This window comes from Ursus americanus, chromosome 1, assembly GCF_024610735.1.
Source record: "Ursus americanus isolate L20-20 chromosome 1, mUrsAme1.1.p, whole genome shotgun sequence".
Lineage (NCBI taxonomy): Eukaryota > Metazoa > Chordata > Mammalia > Carnivora > Ursidae > Ursus > Ursus americanus.
Window position 1 is genome coordinate 64,960,818 of NC_142127.1, and position 14,878 is coordinate 64,975,695.

Consider the following 14,878-nt stretch of genomic DNA (forward strand, 5'->3'; position numbering starts at 1 on the left):
ACCATCTGCACTGAGATAGTTCTCTGTTCCAAGCCATATATATGGCTTGAAACAGAGAATTGAGCTGAAAATGCAGACGTGAACTAATAGTTGTATAAGTGAAGTCTCTAGTGTAGATAAATTATCCAAAGAGCATATGCAGGGGAAGAAAATTTGGAATTGCATGTATTTATATATTTGTTTAGAAAATAAGAATGGAATCCTGACCAGCACTAATATTTTAAGGGACAGGATGAGCCCATAAAGATTATAGAGAAGAGGCAGCCAAAGAGATGTTGTAGAGGCAGGGGAGATAAGCAGCAGTGATCTTAAAAGCAAAGGGAAATGATCATTTCAGGAAGGAGGAGAAAGTATTAAATGCGTAAGGTCAAATAAGACAAGGATCACAAAATATCCTTTAGCAGTTTAGAGATCTTTGGGGGAACTTAGCAAGAGCACTTTCGGTAGAGCAGAAGGAGTAGCTATCTTATAGTGGGTTGAGAAGTTCATAAGAAAAGAAGAATGTAAACATAAAGAATAATATATTGAGGAGAGAGTGTGTTAGCCAAAATGGGATATGAAGCCAAGTGAGAATTTTTGTTAAATATGTTTAAAAAAAAAAAACCTTTTAACATGTTTACATATTAGGAAAGAGGCATAGAGAAGAATCGGTAAAGGTGCAGAAGAGAGAGGGAATCATTAACAGAATGAGATAGACATGGGATCCAACAGGATAGGAGGAAGTAAAGATAGGAGCTGATGGGAATTGGAGTATCGAGGACCACTTTCTAGCTGAGGTCAGGTATGTACCTTAGCTTTGTTTAATTGCAGAGTGATGTGCATCATATAGTACTTCTACTTTTGGGAAACATTTTAATTGCTGATAGAGGAAGAACAGATTTCAGCTGCCTTTCCTCATTTTCTTCATGTCTATCTAGCTTTTTTAGAGTACTTTATTTCTAGCTGCAAGGAATGGAGACTTCCCTTTATTTTTTTTTTTTAAAGATCTTATTTATTTATTTGACAGAGATAGAGACAGCCAGTGAGAGAGGGAACACAAGCAGGGGGAGCGGGAGAGGAAGAAGCAGGCTCATAGCAAATGAGCCTGACGTGGGGCTCGATCCCATAACGCCAGGATCACGCCCTGAGCTGAAGGCAGACGCTTAACCGCTGTGCCACCCAGGCGCCCCGGAGACTTCCCTTTAGACCTAAGTCATGTAGTGTTCTAAGAAATTTGGATATTCTTCTCAATTAGGTCATGATTAAATGTGCCCATGTACCCATGAACATGAAAGCTACATTAGTTCTAGATGATAGCATTTATTGATCTTTCTTTGTCGAGAACTGGGGTTTGTATATATGTGAAATGGTGCTTCTGAATGTTTAAGGATCTGGCTGAGCTGCCAGTGTTTTATTATCACATATATTTCATGTCAGAATGATCTGGGTTTTACTTGGAGACCTTTAATTCAAAGAATTTGTAGGATTCTGTAATATATCTACATTGTATCTGCAGTGTCAGTTTTTGCATGTTCTACCTTTTCTAATAAAATTTCTTTTTAATATGGCAAGGAAAAGGAAGCAGAGTAGAAGCTGATCTATGTTATTTTGTCTACATCACTTTCCTCAGAGTTACGTTATCATTTGAAACAAATCCTTTTGGTTTATCTTCCTGCTTTAAGCATATCTAAAAATCTTCTTACATTGCCTCAGTAGTTTTCATAAGCCAGTTTTCATTCTGAGCTAACTTCATTGACTCAGTTTTTAAGATTAGTAATATCATTGCTGTAAATCTGAGCGGTTTACATAGTACTTTCATATGTATCAGCTTAATCATTGTTTTATGTTCACTGCTGTCCTTCATACACATTCTTGGAAAATATTAACTCATATGTTTCCTAGGCCACCACATTATTTTCATTGAGATCATTGGTGACTGTATTGTCAAAAATGGGATAATATGTGTTTCTTTAGCTTCCACTTTTCTTTGATCCATTATTTGTTCAAGGATCTTTGACCATGAATTCAAACCTGTTTCTATAATAATTTTGAAATATTTTTTCTATGGTCCAAGCTGTATGTGTTTTCCTTTGGCTCTTGCCCTTCTCATCCCTGTTAACTGTGAGTCTCTCTTTTTTATTCATATGTTGGCCCCTTGGCTATCACCTTCATTCTGTCTCCTTTATAACCTGTTATCATAAAAGCATTATATTTGCTTCTCTACTTTTTACCTATTTGCTTTTTTAAATTAATTTATTTGTGTAAGTGTTGCTTTTTTTTAGAAAAAGTGGAAAATTCAAAACAAAGAAAAAGGTGATCTTAATTCCTACCCAGACCTAATTTCTGCTCTTTTAGTCTTTTAGTCTACATATACAGTATTCATGAAATTAGGATAGTATTAAACATGTTGGTCTATGTCTTGCTTTTCTTATCAATAATCTTTTCATATCAGTGTATATAGATTTGTATCACCATTTTAATCATAGCCTAGTATATCATGGATTTGCTTGAACTTACTTAAACAGTATTGAATTGTTCAATTTTTGTTTGCTTCCAGGTATTTTTCTCCTTTATAAACAGTGCAGCCCACAAACATTTTTACAAAAATATATGCCTATTTGTTTATTTGCTTAGGATAAACTCATAAGATGTAAAATTTTTAGATCTATGACTTTTTAAAAAAAGGTTTTACATGTCACCACATTTACCCACAGAAAATATGGTGTAGTTAACTCTCACATCCACAATAACTGTCAGTGGAGATTTTACCACACCTTTGCCAACACCAGTTATCTTTGCTCATCAGGCGAGCAATATACCTTGATATTATTTTTAGTATGCATTTTATTGATTACTAGTGAAGATGAAAATATTTTCATATGTTAAGTGAGCATTGTTTCTTCTCTTATGAATGCCCTGTTCTGTTTTTTACCAGTTTCTTTTTCTATTTAGAGTATCAGTAGTTTTATTATTTGTAAAACTCCTATTTTGGAGAGAGTAAAACTGTACTATATGTTGAAAAAAATATTACCAGTTTATTATGTGTATGTAACTTGGTGATGTATTTTACCATGTAGATGTTTTGAGTTTTATGTAATCAAATATATTAGAGGCCTTTTTAGTGGTTGTTTTTTTCTTGGTATCCTAACACAAATAATCGCAATTCAAAATTACATAAATGTATGTTATTGTTTTCTTCTAGTACTTAAAAAAATTTTTTTAAAGATTTTATTATTTGAAAGAAAGAACGCAAGCAGGGGGAGGATCAGAGGAAGAGAGACAAGCAGACTCCCCTCTGAGCAAGGAGTCTGATGGATGCGGGGCTAGATCCTAGGACTTTGAGATCATCACCTGAGCCGAAGTCAGACACTTAACCAACTGAGCCCCCCAGGCACCCCCTGGTCCTTTTAAATTTTTAATGAAAATCTTTAACTATGGAAATTCATTTGGTATGAGAAGTGACATGAATACCTTTCTTTTCTAAAATGGTAGCCAGTTGTCTCTCGAACTTAGAAAATAATTCATGTTCACCTGAAATACTGCCTTGATCATATGCTAGATTATTATTCATTCAAGTATGTTGGCTCTATGCCCTTGACTAAATTACCTAACCTCTGCACTTTTCTTTATCTATAAAATAGAGATAATAAATCTTTTGCAAGAGCTAAATGAGTCATTAAATGTAAACATGAATAAAACATATATGCCATTTAACACATTGATTGACTCATAGTATATGCCCAATAAATGAATTATTTTTAAGTTTTGTTATTAACAGTGTTGATTCTATTTTGTGATCAGAACCAAACTTTTCATAATTATTGCTATATAAGAAATTTTAATATCTGGTAAGGCAAATTTTCCATCTTTATGTTTCTTCAAAGCCTAGGAGATTGTATTTATCTTCATCTGTTAAAATCTTATCTTTCTTTACTATATATTCTCCACAAATTATATAGATATCTGACGTTCTAAATATTGTTCTTAATTATTTTATCTGTTGTTTTTTTCCTGAGATTATTACTAGGTATATTGTCATCTTTTGTTATGTTTTATTTCCAATGTTACTACAGTTTCTTAAGCTTATAAAATATTTTATTCATTTTCAGAGGCTTAATATGAGAATAAAGAAGTTTGGTATAATTACAAATGAAGAATTCAGAAAATCACCAGGAAATTCTTGGTAATTCCTGCTTTCCTAATATAAAGTCTTTTTCAAAAAATGCAAAATATGAAATATTTTCTATGTGATAGTTGCATAGTTAGAAATTTCTCATAGAGCTTTTCTTTTTTATTTTTTCCTTAAAGCTTTGGATTCAATATGTCAACTGGTATGTACTGTCACTATTAAATGTATTGCATAAGTGCTTATAAATATGCTATTAAGGTAAACGTGTAGGACATAAACATTATCTATGAGTAATAGGTATCAGAATTATCCTTTTTTGGTCAGCCATGAAAAACCTATACTTCAGTGTTCAGCTTTGCTATCTTTTTTTCATGACCCCCAATTTTTGTTTGAATTTAGTCAATAGGGAAGACTAGTAATAGGAAGGTTATCAGTTTTCCTGCACATCTTGTTTTCTTCCCTTTTCCTTGTTCAAGTACATTAAGTAAAAATGATTCTTTGTTAATTATTTCTTAAGGTTATGATGAAAGAAACTGAAGAGAAAGAAACTAACAGCTGGGAGATGAGGAAGGAAGGAAGTAGTTTAACAGGATAGGTGTTAGGAGATATTGTAAAATGGGCTTTTTAAGGATCTTAAGTATAAGAAAAATTGGAAGTGTAAAATATAGAGGAAACATACATGGAAGATCAACGAGTAAAAATTGAGCAGAATAGCTATAAACCTTATGTAACTATATATTCTATTGCACAGTTTTCCTTGAAAGATATAAAAACTTTAATGCTGAATATGTTACTAGGTTTAATTTTAATTATTGTAGGAGATTATATAGGCTGATAAAATTAATCCAAAATAATATGAACAATATGGGAAATAAAATGATTGCATGTATTAACTTATGTTAAACATATTTATAAATTAATTTTCTAACCACTAGTCTTAGATAGCTAAATGATTATTAAAATACTGTACAATAATTCATATACATTATAATAATTCTTAGAGCAAGGGAAGATCTTGAAGAGAAGTTTTTATCATTTAAGGAAAATTAAAATTTTTATTATAGTTTGTATTAAGTATATCTCAATCATTTTATTTTAGTTCTTTGAGAATTACTAGTTAACATTAATCAGTCATCACCTTTAGAGTCAGTATATAAATATTTGATGCCTTCTACATTGTAAACTTTGGATTAATTCAAATTGTTATTCTGTATTGGAAAAAGAGATGACACATTGCCTATAAGATACACTTCAGATGATAAGTAATGAGACTGGTTATGTATATGATTTGTAAAAAGTAAACTTAGAATTTTATAGTCATTCTTCATGTGTAAAAATTTTTAATTTATAAGTAATAGGTGGGAGGGGAAAGAGTATTCAAAATTTGTTTTATGTACAATTTTTAGTAACTTCTATAGCTTAAAATAAGTTTAACTATATATTTGAATAATGATTGGTATCTACATTAGGAAACACATGAGCAAATGAGTAATTTGGTTATCTTATATTTATATAGTGCTTGATGCCTTACAGATTGTCATCATAATAATATTTATGTAATTCTCACAGAAATATTATAGGTCATTACTGTTTTACAGATGAAGCACAACATGCTTATTAAGTAACTAGCCCAAGGTTTGTCCCTGGCAAATCTCTTTACTCTTGGTTCACTTCTCTTTCACCATGCTGACATTCTACAGAGTTGCTTACAGAATTATGGTTACAATTATACTTTTTATAAAGACAAAATAGTTGTTTCTTTTAGTCATCTCTGAATATATTAAAGTTGTTAGCACAGAATGGGAAAAGATTACCTAACTGGATTTCTTAATATGAAATGCAAAAACAATTTCCTAGTGAGTCATCTTGGCCATGTTGTGGAGAGAACCTGTTTTTTAAAGTCACTTTTGGGAAAAGATATTTGAAAATAAGGAATGGTTTTTTAAATGATTGTGCAGTCATTAACATCAGTGTACTTTGGCTTTTAATCCTTAAATTTATACAACCTACCTTGAGAGAAAATGTGGCACAGAAAAGATGATTTTGTATACTACAAAAAACACTGTTTAGAGTGAGAAGACCTGTATTCAAATTATGACCCTGGTACTTCCTAGTTCGGTGACCTTCGGAAAATCATTTATCCTCTTTGAACCTTAGGTTCTCACTTAAAAAATGGGGTAAGAATATTGCTATCATCTGTTAGAATTATTCATGTGAAACAAGATCATATACATGAAAGCACCATAATTTTTTTCATTTATTGCTACTGAAATCTATACTTATGCATCTCTCTTACCTTTCTATTCAAAAGAGAAGGATGAGGTTATTAAAACTCCACCACCAATAAGTAAGATTTACAAATAAATACTTAAATTCAGGAGTGAGGTTTCCACCTAAAAGAAAATTTGATAAAGTGTTTGATTAGAGTGAGATAACGTTGTATAATACAGTAATTTCATAATTTGTTTGTCCTCTAAATCTGGAGTTTTAGTCTTTTTAAGCTAGGGACACCTGCAGTTGTATTTCCTTAAAAAAATCAATAGTTTAGTTGCAAGTACACAGTGTCTCAGGTTTCCATTCATATGGGGCTGCTTAGAGAAATATTTTGAACTTTATTATTTTATTTTAAAAGTATGAAAATGAGGACATTTACCTCAGTCAGGGACTGAATGAATAAGTATATAGCAATAATTATGTAGTTGGCACAAGACTGACATTCATAATTCCCCTACCTGCCCACACATAACAAAATCTGAAAGTCATAATTATGGGAAAAAATCTGTAGCAGATAAGGTAATTTTAGATTCCTCTAGTGAGAGGAAATGCCTGTCTTTTTCTTCAACATCTACAGTCCACAGTTACCTTGAATCCTTGGCCACTATTAAAATTTTATATATTTATTATGTTAAAAGTACTTCCATCCCAATCTATGATCAGTTGATAATTTTCTGTTAAATTGAGTCAGTACCATATATGAATTTCCAAGCTCTCATCAGCTGTGGGAAATTGTGCTTTAATCACTTTTCATTCAGCATCTGCTTGACAAATGGGGACTTAAATAATTCCTCTTCAGCATTTACATTCAACTTTAGGAAGAGAATTTTTAGCAGCAAAATTTGAAAGTTTCTTTCTGATATTAGGGAGTACTTTAGGCAGACAGATGCCCCAAGAAGGAAGGTAGCAGTTTGGTTTGCCTTTTATATTAATTTTGGAGTCATCTATTTTTCTTTAGTTTGAATTGGATGGCAGGTAAGAGTGAACAGAGTGAAAGAAAAAATGACATTTTTCACTTGTTTTAAATCAGATCTTCGTGAGAGAGTTTGCATATTACTTGAAATATGAATTCTCAGACCATCAGATTTTCATATTTGTTTAAACATTTATCAAGCATTGAATATGTTAGGAATTATACTGAGTTGAGAGCACTCATGTTTATAATCTTCAGAGTCATTTTTGAGGGTGAAACTATTATCCTCATTTTCAAAGTGAGAAAATCAATATTTAGGAGAGAACTTAATCTAAGAAACAGCTGATTAGTATCATATAAGACATTTGAATTTATATCTTTCAATTCTATGTGTTTCTTAATTTGTGTTAATATGAACTTCTTTAAATTATAAAATTAATTCCAATTCATTATAGAAAATTTGAAGAGTGCAGAATACAATAGAAAAATACCCATAATCTCACCATCCAGAAATAATATTTGTATATATTTCCTTCCAGTGTTTTTGATATATACTTTACATAGATAAGAATATTGGTGTATATAATCTTATTCTGTTTTTTATACTTTCCATTATATAAGCATTATCTCATATGTTAAAAATAATGTTAGGTGTTGTTTTTAATAGCTACACAGTATTTCAGCATATGAAGTTGATTTGTTTAAACATTATTTTTGACGATTTCTATTGTTATAATTTTCTCAGATTTTTTATTCAAAGTTTCTATATATCATTTAATACTTAAATAAACGTATTAGGATATAAGAAACAAAGAAAAATATTTGTTAGATACAGAATTGTTACCTTTTATGAGAATTTTAAATTACATGAAAGATTTTAACTTTACATATAAGCATGGTACGTAACTGTACACATCTTTTAATCCCAGTTACATTAATTATACATACAGTAAAATGCACAGGAAAAGACTAGAGGGAATTACACTAAGATCTTAATAGCTGCTATAATCTTTCACCAGAGTTATTAAAAAAGCTTCCTATAGGAGCACCCAAATATAAAAAATAATAACAAATATAAAGGAACTAATCGATACTAATACAATAATAGTAGGGGACTTTAACACCCCGCTTATATCAATGGAGAGATCATCTAAACAGAAAATCAACAAGGAAAAAATGGCTTTGAATGACACACAGGAACAGATGGATTTAACAGATATATTCAGAACATTCCATCCTAAAACAGCAGAATTCACATTCTTTTCAAGTGCACATGGAACATTCTCCAGAACACATCTCATATTAGCCCACAAAACAAGCTTCAACAAATTCAAGATCAAAGTCATATCACAACATCTTTTTTGACCACAACACTGAAACTAGAAGTCAACCACAACTAAAATATGGAAAGACCTCAAATACATGGAAGTTAAATAATATGCTACTTGAGGTGCCTGGGTGGCTCAGATGGTTGAGCGTCTGTGTTCAGCTCAGGTCATGATCCTGGGCTCCTAGGATCGAGCCTCACTGAGCAGGGAGCCCTCCCTTCTTCTCCCTCTCACTCTGCTGCTCCCCCTGCTTGTGCTCTCTCACTCAGTCAAATAGACAAGTAAAATCTTTAAAAAAAATAATGATATGCTACTAAACAATGAATGGGTCAACCAGGAAATAAAAGAAGAAAAAAAGTACATGGAAACAAATGAAAATGAAAACACAATGGCCCAAAACCATCAGGATGCAGCAAAAGTGGTTCTAAGAGGGAAGTTTATATCAATACAAGCCTAAAAGCAACAAAAATCTCAAATAAACAACCTAATGTTCCACCTAAAGGAACCAGAAAAAGAAAAAACAACCCCAAACCAGCAGAAGGAAGGAAATAATAAAGATTAGAGCAGAAATAAATGACATAGAAACTAAAAAAACAGTAGAACAGATCAATGAAACCACTGGCTGATTATTTGAAAAACTCAATAAAATTGATCAGCTGTAGCCAGACTTATCAAGAAAAAAGGAGAAAGGACACAAATAAAATCACAAATGAGAGAGGGGAAATAACACCAAAATAACAAATACAATTATAAGAGACTATTATAAAAAACTATATGCCAACAAACTGGACAACCTAGAAGAAATGGATAAATTTCTAGGAACATATAAACTACCAAAAACTGAAATAGGCAGAAATAAAAAATTTGAACAGACTGATAACCAGCAAAGAAAATGAATCAGTACTGAAAACTCCAAGTCCAGGACCAGATGACTTTACAGGTGAATTCTACCAAACATTTAAGGAAGAGTTAATATTTATTCTTCTCAAGCTAGAAGAATTTTTGGATATTCGAAAAAAAATAGGAAAGGAAGGATAACTTCCAAATTCAATCTATGAGGCCAGCATTACCTGATAATCAAAACCAGATAAAGACACCACAAAAAAAGAGAACTACAGGCCAATATCCCTAATGAATATTGATGCAAAAATTCTCAACAAAATGCTAGCAAACCAGATCCAATGATACATTAAAAAAAAAATCATTCACGAGGATCAAACGGGATTTATTCCTGGGTTGTAAGGGTGGTTCAGTATTCTCAAATCAATGTGATACGTCATGTCAATAAGAGAAAGGGTAAGAACCATGTGATCATTTCAATAGATGCATTTGACAAAGTACAATATCCATTCATGATAAAAACCTTTAATAAAGTAGGTTTAGAGGAAATAGACCTCAATACAAGCCCATATAAGAAAAACCTACAGCTAACATCATCCTTAATGGGCAAAAACAGTTTTTCCCCTAATGTCAAGAACAAGAGAATGCCCACTCACCACTTTTATTCAACATAGTGCTAAAAGTCCTAGCCACAGCAATCAGACAACAGAAAGAAAAGGCATCCAAGAAAAAGTAAAATTTTAACTATGCAGATGACATAATACAATATATAGAAAACCCAAAAGACCACCAAAAAAACTACTAGAGCTGATAAACAAATTCAGTAAAGTCATAGGATACAAAATCAATGTACAGAAGAAGTCTTGCATTTTTGGGGGGTAAGATTTCTTTTTTTCTATATCTATCTATCTATCTATCTATCTATCTATCTATCTATCTATCTATCTATCTATTTATATAAGCATGAGCCAGGGCAAGGGCAGGAGCAGATGGGGAAAGAATCTCAAGCAGACTCCACACTGAGCATGGAGCCTGACATGGGGCTCTATCTCACAACACTGAGATCATGACCTGAGTCGAAACCAAGAGTTAGACACTCAGGTGACTAAGCCACCCAGGCACCCCTTCTGTTACATTTTTTTTTTAAAGATTATTTATTTATTTGACAGAGATAGCCAGCGAGAGAGGGAACACAAGCAGGGGGAGTGGGAGAGGAAGAAGCAGGCTCCCAGCAGAGGAGCCTGATGTGGGACTCGGTCCCGGAACGCCGGGATCACGCCCTGAGCCGAAGGCAGACGCCTAACGACTGTGCTACCCAGGCGTCCCACATTTCTATACGCCAATAATGAAGAAGCAGAAAGAGAAATTAAGAAAATAATTACATTTATAGTTGCACCAAAAGTAATAAAATACATAGGAATAAACCTAACCAAAGAGGTGAAAGACCTGTATTCTGAAAACTATAAAGCACTGATGAAAGAAGCTGAAGGTGACACAAAGAAATGGAAAGACATTCTGTGCTCACGGATTGGAAGAACAAATATTGTTAAAATGTCTATACCCAAAGCAATGCACACATTTAATGCAATTCCTATCAAAATACCAACAGCATTTTTCATAGAACTAGAACAAACAATTCTAAAATTTGTATGAAACCACAAAACTCCCTGAATAGCCAAAGCAATCTTGAAAAAGCAAAGCAAAGCTGGGGGCAATCACAATTCTGGACTTCAAGTTATATTACAAAGCTGTAGTAATCAAAATGGTAATGGCACAAAAACATGAAACAGAATAGGAAGTCCAGAAAGAAACCCATGATTACATGGTCAATTAATCTTTGACAAAGGAGGCAAGAATATCCAACGGGAAAAAGATAGTTTCCAACAAATGGTGTTGGGAAAACTGGACAGCTACATGCAAAAGAATGAAACTGGACCATTTTCTTACACTACACACAAAAATAAACTTAAAATGGACTAAGGACCTAAATGCCAAAACTGTAAAAGTCCTAGAAAACACAGGTGGTAATTTTTCTGACATAAGCTGTAACAACATCTTTCTAGATATGTCTCCTGAGAAATAAGGGAAACAAAAGCAAAAATAAACTATTTGAACTACAACACAGTAAAAATCTTCTGCATAGCAAAGGAAACAATAAACCTAAAAGAGAACCTACTGTATGGGAGAAGATGTTTGCAAATGTCATATCCTATAAGGAGTTAGTATCCAAAATATATAAAGAACTTATATGACCCAACACCAAAAAAATCCCCAAATAATCCCATAAAAAATGGGTAGAAGACATTAATAGTCACTTCTCCAAAGAAGGCATACAGATGGCCAACTGACAAATGAAAAGATATTCATCATCACTTACCATAAGGGAAAGGCAAATCAAAACAACCATGAGATTTCACCTGACACCTGTCAGAATGGCTGAAATCAACACAAGAAAAAACAGGTGTTGGCAAGGATATGGAGAAAAAAGAACATTCTTGCACTGTTGGTGGGAATGCAAACTGGTACAGCCACTGTGGAAAATAGTATGGTGGTTCCTCAAAAAAAATTAAAAATAGAAATACCATATAATCTGGTAATTCCACTACTAGGTATTTACCCAGGGAATACAAAAACACTAATTCAAAGAGATACATGCGGGGCGCCTGGGTGGCACAGCTGTTAAGCGTCTGCCTTCAGCTCAGGGTGTGATCCCAGCGTTATGGGATTGAGCCCCACATCAGGCTCTTCTGCTATGAGCCTGCTTCTTCCTCTCCCACTCCCCCTGCTTGTGTTCCCTCTCTCGCCGGCTGTCTCTATCTCTGTCAAATAAATAAATAAAATCTTAAAAAAAAAAAAAAGCTGGAGGCACATTAAGTGATAACCAGCATTAAAAAACAACAACAACAACAACAAAGTGTTACATGCACCCCTATGTTTATAGCAGCATTATTTATAGTAGCCAAGGTATGGAAGCAGCCCAGGGGTCCATCAATTGGATAAAGAAGTGGTGCGTATATACAATGGAATATTGCTCAGCCTTAAAAAAGAATGAAATCTTTCCATTCGCAAAGACATGGATGGAGCTAGAGAGTATAATAGTAGGCAGAATAAATCAGTCAGAGAAAGACATATACCATATGATTTCATTCATATGTGAAATTTAAGAAACAAGCAAAGGAAGAAAAGACAAATCAAGAAACAGACTCTTAATTATGGAGAAGAAACTGATGGTTACCAGAGGGCAGCGGGCCATGGGATGGGTTTAAATAAGTGATGGGGATTAAGGAGTGCACTTGTCGTGATGAGCACAGGGTAATACATGGAATTGTTGAATTACTGTGTAGTACACCTGAAATTAGTATAACACTGTATGTTAGCTAACTGGAATTATTATTTTTTTTAAGTTGCTTAACTGATCTCTTAATTCCAGTTTTGCTTCCTTATAATCTATTCTTCACATAGGAGCCAGGGCAATCCTTTAACTATAGAAATTAAGTCATTTCTCTATGTATAACTTCCAGCACCTTTGTCAGAGTAAAATCCAGAGTCCTTACTATGCCCTACAAAGTTTATGAATGCCTCCCATCCCCGAACTTCCATTTCTCTCTGGTTTTAACATTCTATATCTGGTTCCATGTTTCATTCATCTAGCCACACTGGCTCCTTGGATGTTCCTTCAAAGTGTGAGCCATGTGTTTCTCAGGGTCTTTCCAGTTGCTTTTTTTCCCCCCTAGAATGCTCTTCTCCAGGTACTTACATTGTTTATTGACTCACTTCATTGAACTTTCTGCCAGAATATCCTTTTATCAGCAATGACTTTCCTAGTCACTCTATAGCGCATAGCCCATCCCTCCCTTTTTATTTTTACTCTGTCCCACTTATCCTACTTTTATTTTTCTTTTTACCACCGACCTAATCTATGTCTAATGGTTTGTTCGTCTCTACTCACTAAAATGTAAACTTTATGAAAACAATTTATTTTAGGCACTGCTGAATCCCAGATACTAAAATAGGGCAGGACATATAGTTAGCATTGAATAATTATGTGTTTAATGAATGACTATTTTCTCTAAGTAATACAATTTTATGTGGGTTTAATTTTCTCCTATATATTTTTCTATACTTTTTTTTTTTTTTTGCTATATAGAGCAAATATTGCTTGTAGAATCTAACAACTTTAACAACAGGTTTTTGTAAAGAAACTTTTCCTATTCCATGATCAAATATAAATTTATTTTCTATGTGTTTTTTTCCTTTGGGGTTTTTACATCTGTCATTCATTTATCCACCAAACCTGCCCAGTTGTCTAAATTGCTTCTCAGTACATTTACACATATTATGTAGTTTATCATTTTTATTTTCTTAAAGTCACCTCATTGAAGGCTTCTGATCTGCTGTACTCTGAATTGGTCATTCTCTATGCCTCATACACAGCCATTTTCCAGGGATCTACCATCATCTGGGGATTCATTTCACATCTGTCTTGAGTTGAATCCAGTTTTCTGAATCCCAGTTTCTCTTTCCTGTTTTCTACCTATTTTAGTGAGGCACATCCTCCAGTAGTTTCTTGAGAAATGGTGTATAAGAATTAAAGTTTTTGAGACCTCTTGTGCCTGAAATTACTTATATTTGATTTCTTATACCCAGCAGGATATAAAATTCTAGTGTGGAAGAAATTTCTTACAGAACTTCTAAGGCGTTGCTTTTTTTTTTTTTTTTTAGCTTCTAGTAGTGCTATATGAAGCCATTTGTTGTTTTTTGGGGTTTTTTTTTGTTTTTTGTTTTTTGTTTTTTGTATCTGACTTGTTTATTCCCTCTTGAAACTTGTAGGACCTTTTTATCCTAACTATTCTGGAATTTCATGATAATGTGTCTTGGTGAGAATTTGATTTTATCACAGTGCTAAGCACTCCATGAGCCTTTTCAATTTTAAATTTATGTTCTTTAGTTCTGAGATACTTTCTTTTGTTATTTTTTAGTTGGTTTCTTCCTGTGTGTATTCTCTTAAATTTGTTTTATGAAACTCTTCTTAGATTGATGTATATATAGGTGGATATGCACATGCCTACATACACGTGTGTGTGTGTGTATATGTGTATGAATGATTATCTCTTTGCCTTTATGCTCTATTTTCTAAATTTCCTCAATTTCATTTTCCAATTTTTTAAAAAAATGTTGCTAATCTATTATTAATATGAACTCATATTCTGTATTTTTTCAAATAATTTATTATGAATGTTTTCAAATATACAGAAAAACTGAAAGAACAGTACTGTGATTACCCTATACTCACCTTCTAGATTTATAATTGTTAACATTTGCCATATTTACCCACATGTGTGTATTTTTTCCTGAACTATTTGAAAGATGTAATCATCACGACACTTGACCTCTAAGTACTTCAAGATGTGTCTC

General features: G+C 32.9%; 1 long non-coding RNA gene across 1 annotated transcript in view; it reads left to right on the top strand.

Annotated features, from left to right (window-relative positions):
* LOC148110782 (uncharacterized) overlaps window positions 1–14,878 on the top strand; it is a 47,326-nt gene that overhangs the window by 13,622 nt on the left and 18,826 nt on the right. Inside the window, exons 2-3 of the long non-coding RNA XR_015726019.1 lie at window positions 4,089–4,162; window positions 4,288–4,310. This is a non-coding gene — a long non-coding RNA (uncharacterized LOC148110782). The remainder of the gene's footprint in view (window positions 1–4,088; window positions 4,163–4,287; window positions 4,311–14,878) is intronic.